Source organism: Lactuca virosa, chromosome 7, assembly GCF_052849685.1.
Source record: "Lactuca virosa cultivar CGN04683 chromosome 7, Lactuca_virosa_CGN04683_v6, whole genome shotgun sequence".
NCBI classification, from domain to species: domain Eukaryota; kingdom Viridiplantae; phylum Streptophyta; class Magnoliopsida; order Asterales; family Asteraceae; genus Lactuca; species Lactuca virosa.
Window position 1 is genome coordinate 147090807 of NC_136432.1, and position 7160 is coordinate 147097966.

Below are 7160 nucleotides of genomic sequence, written 5' to 3' on the forward strand. Positions count from 1 at the left end.
CCTTGTTGGGACTAGATTAAAAAGATGGGTGGAAGCCTCTATGACATACCCCCAGAATGTTATCGGAAGTGAAGCTCGACTCATCATGGAATGAACCATGTCCAATAAGTTTCAATTACGCCTCTCAGCTACGCCATTAAGCTGTGGTGTTCTAGGAGGTGTCAGTTGTGAAACAATTCGACATTCCTTGAGGTAGTCGTCGAACTCGATACTAAAATACTCACCACCCCTATCGGATCTGAGCATCTTGATCTTCCTGCCCAATTGATTTTCGACTTCATTTTTAATCTCTTTGAATTTTTTCAAAGGTTTCTGACGTATGCTTGATTAAGTAGATATATCCATATCTCATATAATCATCGGTAAAGGTCACATAAAATCGATTCGCATCCCTTATGGTGGATCTGAAGGGCCCACACACATCTGTGTGTATGAGATCCAACAATCCTTCGCCTCTTTCACAAGAACCAGTGAAAGGAGATTTAGTTATCTTTTCAAGCAAACAAGACTCACATGTATCATCTGACCTTAAGTCAAATGATTCCAACACTCCATCCTTTTGGAGTTAGGCAATGTGTTTCTTGTTGACATGTCCAAGACGACAATGCCAGAAGCATGCCTTGTCTAAACCATTAGATGCATCACGTTGTAACACACTATTTCCTAAATTATGTACAACCATCACAGTTTCATATACACCATCACAAGGTAATACTTAAAAATAAAATACACCATTATAACAAGCATTAATAGAACCATTCTCATTAATAAAAGAATATCTAAAACCTTGTCTGTATAAGCCATGAAATGAAATAATATTCCTTGTCATTTCTGACGAGTAGCAACAATTACTTAAATCTAAACTTAACCCACTACTAAGCACTAAAGAGTAAATCCCAATATTGGAACTAGGTGACGATCTCCTATTGCCCATAATCTTTCCCATGCTCCACATCCTCACTTCTTCTTAGTCCATGCAAGACATAGCAAATGTGAAAACCACATCCCGTGTCAAGGACCCAAGAATTAGAATGCGATGACTTCTTAGATTGAATAGTGTAAATACCTGCCGAGGTTGGCTTGATCTTGAAATCCTTTATATCTTGCAAGTACTTAAGGGCAACTTCTCTTCCAATACCCTTGTCATGGCAATAGAAGCATGCAACCTCTTTTTGATCAGAGGAGGGGGCTTCAGAACTAGACTTGCCTTTAGGGCCATTACTTGACGACCCGGCTTGAGACTTTCCCTTGCAGTTATGTTTTGAGGGAGCTTTCCTCTTCTTTCCCATCCCATGCCCATTGGCCAAGACGGGAGCAACATCAATAGGAGTGGAGTCAATACTCTTTGTCTTCAATCCACTCTCAGCGGTTCTCAGCAAGCTTTGAAGTTGACTCAACATGACTTCCTCTTTGTTCAAATGATAAGCCATTTTGAACTGATCATAACAAGGAGGTAAAGAGTGCAAGACTATGTCAATATCCAGCTCCTCATCGAAGTTCATGTTAAGTTTCAGGAAATGATCCACATAGCGCTGCATGCGTTGCAGGTGGGTCGTGACGGACTCTCCGTCCTTCATCTTGGTGGTTATGAATAATTTGACTATTTCATACCTTTCTTGATGTGCTCTTTGATGGTACTTGTCCATCAAGTCCTTTCACATCTCATAAGGAAAATAGTCCTCATAAAACCGTTGTAGCTCTAGAGTAATAGTTTCCACCATGATACACGACATTGTGGTCGCCTCTTTGCAGTGGGCCCTATACTCAACTATTTCTTCATGAGTAGCTTCTGTTTCATCTATCTCCTTCAGCTCTACATATTCTGTGTCCTTGAATCGCAAGTCCATTCTTATGTTACGCATCCAATAATTAAAGTTGGAGCCATCGAATGTGACCTTGGCATAAATGCTCAAGAGCGAGAAGGTGACATCTACAAAAGAAGAAAGACAAAAATTTGACATCTACACAAGAAGAAAGACAAAAATTTGATTAGATAACGAAATCCTTAATATTGCACCCAAATGAAATATTAAGGCTAGGACCCAACACAATAATTCACAATTTAGAAAAGGGATGTCGTAATCCAATTGTAAATTATTTGAAGGTAGATAAATGACGATTTACCAATTACACCATGAATGTTGAAGCAAAAAGTGACCCTCTTAAACTTAACGATCCGCATTCATGTATGTCTACCGCAATCTGTTCTATTACTGCAATTAGTGTTTTGCTACCGCAACTGAAGTTTTGCTACCGAAGTTGAGGAAGTTGTTTTGTGAGCCGAAGTGAATCGCAACTACTACCGCAGTGAAGACCTCTTAGTTACGTTAACTGACTTAGAGTGTTAGCATTACTTTGTCTAGTGAACCTTGCATGGTCATTAAAGTCAGTAGAATATTAGTTGTTTATTTCAGATGTAACTTTATGGGACTCTATAAATAGAGTCTTCGTCTTCATGTAACCGTACCACACCTTAACAATCTTTCTGAACTCTCATTGAAATACAAAGATCATTCTTCTCTATCTTATTATCTTCTAATATCTGAGATCCTCTTCACCTTAAACTGATCACACATACTAACTTGTTTTTTAATGCAAACCTCGTTATGAATCAGTTGGGTGTATACTTGATATAACTTGTTGTCATTTATATTTCCTTTACATTTCCGCAACTAACTATCTAACACTTCTTACTTATTATTGTTGAGCTAACTTGATCCTTGAGATTAAATTATTTCCGCAACTACTATCTTGTACTAACGTTTGTTCAAGTGTTTTTCTCAAGTTTCTCTCTCAACAATTGGTAACAGAGCCAAAGTGGTTGCTTTTTAAACAAAACTCTGATTTTGAAAAGCCTTCTATACCACTAAAGCTCATTCTTCATTGAACGTTTTCAACAATGTTGGAGGCTCGAACAGAGCACCAATACTTGTTGCAAATGAATACCACCATTGGTCACAAATAATGGAGAGGTATCTTAAGAGGCTCGGAAGAGACATGTGGAGATCTGTGGAAGAAGGACCCCATGTTCTTGTTCTTACTCCTATTCAAGAAGATGGTGCTCAAGCACAACTAGGTGTAGGTCAGGCCGCAATGAATTGACCAACCAAAGATGATCTCGACAACATGGAGAATGATGCCATAGCCTTCTATGAAATCTCTTGTGTCACACCCCAAAACCGCAACGACGGAAACATTCGGGGGCGGAGGACGTCATGTACAGTATCACAACTGTTGGATTAATGTCTAAATCCATAACTATAATTGGTAAGACTTGACCCGACCCGGCATGGTCCATTTGGGTTGCATGGCATCATGCATTTGGATAGACTATAATGAGAGAAATAACACTTAAGGTTGGTTAATATATTATAAGTTCTAATATATTAATAAGGTTATTTAATTAGTATTGATCAAGAATTAATTTGGAATTAATTAAGTGATCAAAAGGAGACTAATTAAATATATGGGTTGATTGTGTAAATCATTCATTCTTATATATGTGGGCTTGTGATCCAAGATTTCTTATGTTAGACTAAGTCCATGGGGTGACCCATGGATACTCCATGGAGGTTAAAATCCATGGAGCATAAGGAATGGGTAAAGTTATGAGTTACATGGTGTAACCCTAATAGCCACCATATAAAAGAATCCCATGGCTCAAGAAATCGTGCACTAATGTGTGAATATGAGGGCTAGACGATTTCAAGGAGTGTTCCATTTCTCTCAAGTCATTCCATGTGCATTTGGTGTTGTGTGAACCATTTGAGGTGTCACACTTGGGGCACTAGGCACTCAAGCTTCATGGAGACAAGCTACATCAAACAAAGGTATGTATTCTATCCATTTGATTACCCAAGTATCAAGTATTGTATGCTAGATAGGGTAATACCTTGGAAAGTTCATTATTGCATGTATAATAGAGAAAACATAGATCCAAGGTATTTAGGGTTGCATGTACACTTAGGAGTGTTAGAATGCGCAAAACCCATCAACAACAATGCATAATTGTAAACAAGCACAAACATCATCCTTTGCATTAATAGTAATATTTTAATACAAGTGTGTTTTGAAGTTTATAAGACACCAAAAATGAATAATCAAAATAAGAGATGAGTCTTGATCGTGCTCCATCTTCGCAAAACCTGGTCATCGGTACCTGTCTATTGGCGACCTGAGAATACAAGTTATTTTGAAAGCGTAGATCAGCATTAAAGCTGGAGAGTTCATAAGTATTTTAGTTTCATTGTTTGTATAAGTTTGAAGAATGTACTTGTAAATGTTTGATGTAAAAGTTTGTAAGTATGTGATGTAAATGTTTGTAAACATCCTAGAAAATCCTATATTTTCTACTAATGTAGTCTTCTACCAAGACTCAACTGTTCTCTATGTTTGTTCTTTTGTAAAAGTATGAGTCTTCCCAAAGTATGATTATCATTACCAAAAATATAGTTTTTCATTACCGTTTATGTGAGAAGATCACAATGTAAATGAAATGGGAAAATAAAGATGTACTGTAGTTTTATCTAGGTAACTACTAATGTACTAACTACCTTTAACTTGTTAGTTAATTAAGGTAAAATGTGATATGATTGTAACCATACTCGATTGTCCAGTAAAAAAATGACGTTCGAGACGTCGAAATGATATGACATTCGTCACCCGTAGACCTGCAGGTCCCACTGTAGCTAGCAGCAAGGTGTAGGAGGGTCAGTCCCGTATAGATCTATACACAAATTCACGCTCTCCCTCCAGGAGACTCTGGGTACAAAACATGACGCATCAGTATATTGCCGAGCCATGAAGTAGTATCTCACATTAATGTTATAGTATTCTTGTATTTGTATAGTATGTACTAGTGTAGTGTATGTTCTCTCTGTCTAGTATGTAGTATGTTCTCTAGTGTATAGTGGGTAGTATGTATTGTTTCTTGTTATAGTATGAACTGTTTCTCTTTATAGTGAGTATTGTCTCTCATAATAGTATTCTCTATCTGTTTCTCTTTATAGTGAGTATTGTCTCTCGTTATAGTATGAACTGACTCATGTATGAACTGACTCTTTGTGTGTTTCATTGTTCTAGTAATAGTATTAGTGACTTCCTAAACTATACCTATTATAGTTTACTAGAAATGTTGTTTGTATGAATGAACATGTTTGTACACCTTTGCTACCCAAAGGTATTGAATTGAAGGATGAACTTTTATTTCTATATACATACATATAATATATAATTAAGATTCAAACGAACTTCGGACAAACAACCGATACCCTAAGTCCACAACCAAACAAGGAACAGGAAGTAAGGCGCGTTATCAGTCCTAAGTCCTTTCAACCCTACTTATATAACTATATCTATATAGATATGCATTTGACAAAATATAAGTTTGAAAGAGTTTAATAGAAAGAATTTATCATGTAAAAGAGTTTATAAAACGATTTGAAGCAGTTTGATTGATAACACAATTTGAAATATAAGAAATCCACTTGTTTGATAGTTATTAATCACATGTGATTGATATAATAACTATAATAGTTCTACTTGTATTCCCCCCCCCCCCATAAAAGCATTTAAAATCATTTAAAAGATAAGTTAAGGGGTATGAACTCACCTGCAGTGAGTTATTCGAATGAAAGATCGATTTGAAGGATGCTAAGTGCCAAGTGAAGCCTTGAGCACAACGGATCCTAATAAGCGTATAATGACACATATACGTATATAATTAGTGTTTAACCAACTAATATTGTAAGGAACACACCTTAGGAACTAGGAAACACTTATATGGAAGTGTTATAATCACAAGAGATTGCATCTAAGGAGTGTATAGCCAAACATTGGAGTTTACGGCCATGTGTTCACGGCCTCATGAGTTTACGACCATAGGGTTTACGACCCTATGAGTTTACAACCGTAAACTCAAGAAGTTTTGTGCCAAAAAGTGTTGTCAAGGCCTTGCAAACATCAAGGAAGTGTTCTAGACTCAATGCTTAGCTTAAGGGAGTTTATGGCCAACAAATGCACCTTTAACAAGGGTTTACGGCCAAGGGAGATGCGCTTGGCCGTAAACTCCTATTTTTCGTGGGAAAATGATGTTTTCCAGGTGCAAATCGAGGGTTCCTACTAGATAACCTGTATAGGAAGAAGGTACTTACAATATGGAAGCAAATAGAGTTGATTTCGGCCCAAAACACTAGTGTGTGTTCTTGGTGTTCTTAGTGATCTTGAAGATCAAACCCAAAAAGATGAAGTTAATGGATGAAATCAAAGGTTGATACTACATAATGAGATGTATCAACTAAACAAAGGATGAAACACTTACATTTTTGAAGAATAAAATGAAGATTTGTATGATACTTGAGAGAGAATTCGAGTTTTGGAGGTTGAAATGGTGAATAATGAGGAAGAAAGGGTGGAATATCATGTTTATAGGGTGAGTTTACGGCCACCTTGAGTTTACGGCCGTAAACTCATATGGTGTGGCCGTAAACTCCACATGATGAAGTTTATGGCTTACTTGGTGCACAATGGACTCAAGCAGTTACTTCGTAATACCCGATCCTTGGATGTACTATGATTAAAACTCTCAAATAGACCCAAAATAATGCTTGAAGATAGAAAAATGAGTCCAACCTTGATTGATTTGAACAACTATTCAAGATAGAAATTTCGGGTTGTCACATCTTATGGTCTTGCTTATGATATTTTGACATCATCATCAATTGCAAATCTGCTAAGGAGATATGGGATGTGCTTAAGAATCTCTATCAAGGCTCAGAACAAGCTCAAGATAAGAAACTCACCAAAACTCTCAATAAGTTTAATCACTTTAAAGCTCTTCCTGGTGAAAGTCTTGACGACTCGTTCAAATGATTCAATCTCATCATGACGAAGTTATCAAATGTTGGTACAGTTCAAAGTAACCATGAAACAAACCTACAGATTCTCAACGGTTTGGGAAGACATTGGTCTACCGCAAAGATGATTGTGCAAGGGGATATAAAGATTTATATGTTGTCCTTCTTTAAGCTATATGGAGAACTTCATGCACAACAATCAACTGTGTTGAAAGATTGTGCAGACCTCGGTGGACCACTTGCCCTGATAGCTCAAACCCCACAAGTCAAAATTCGATAGTACTCATATCCCACATAATCATCTTA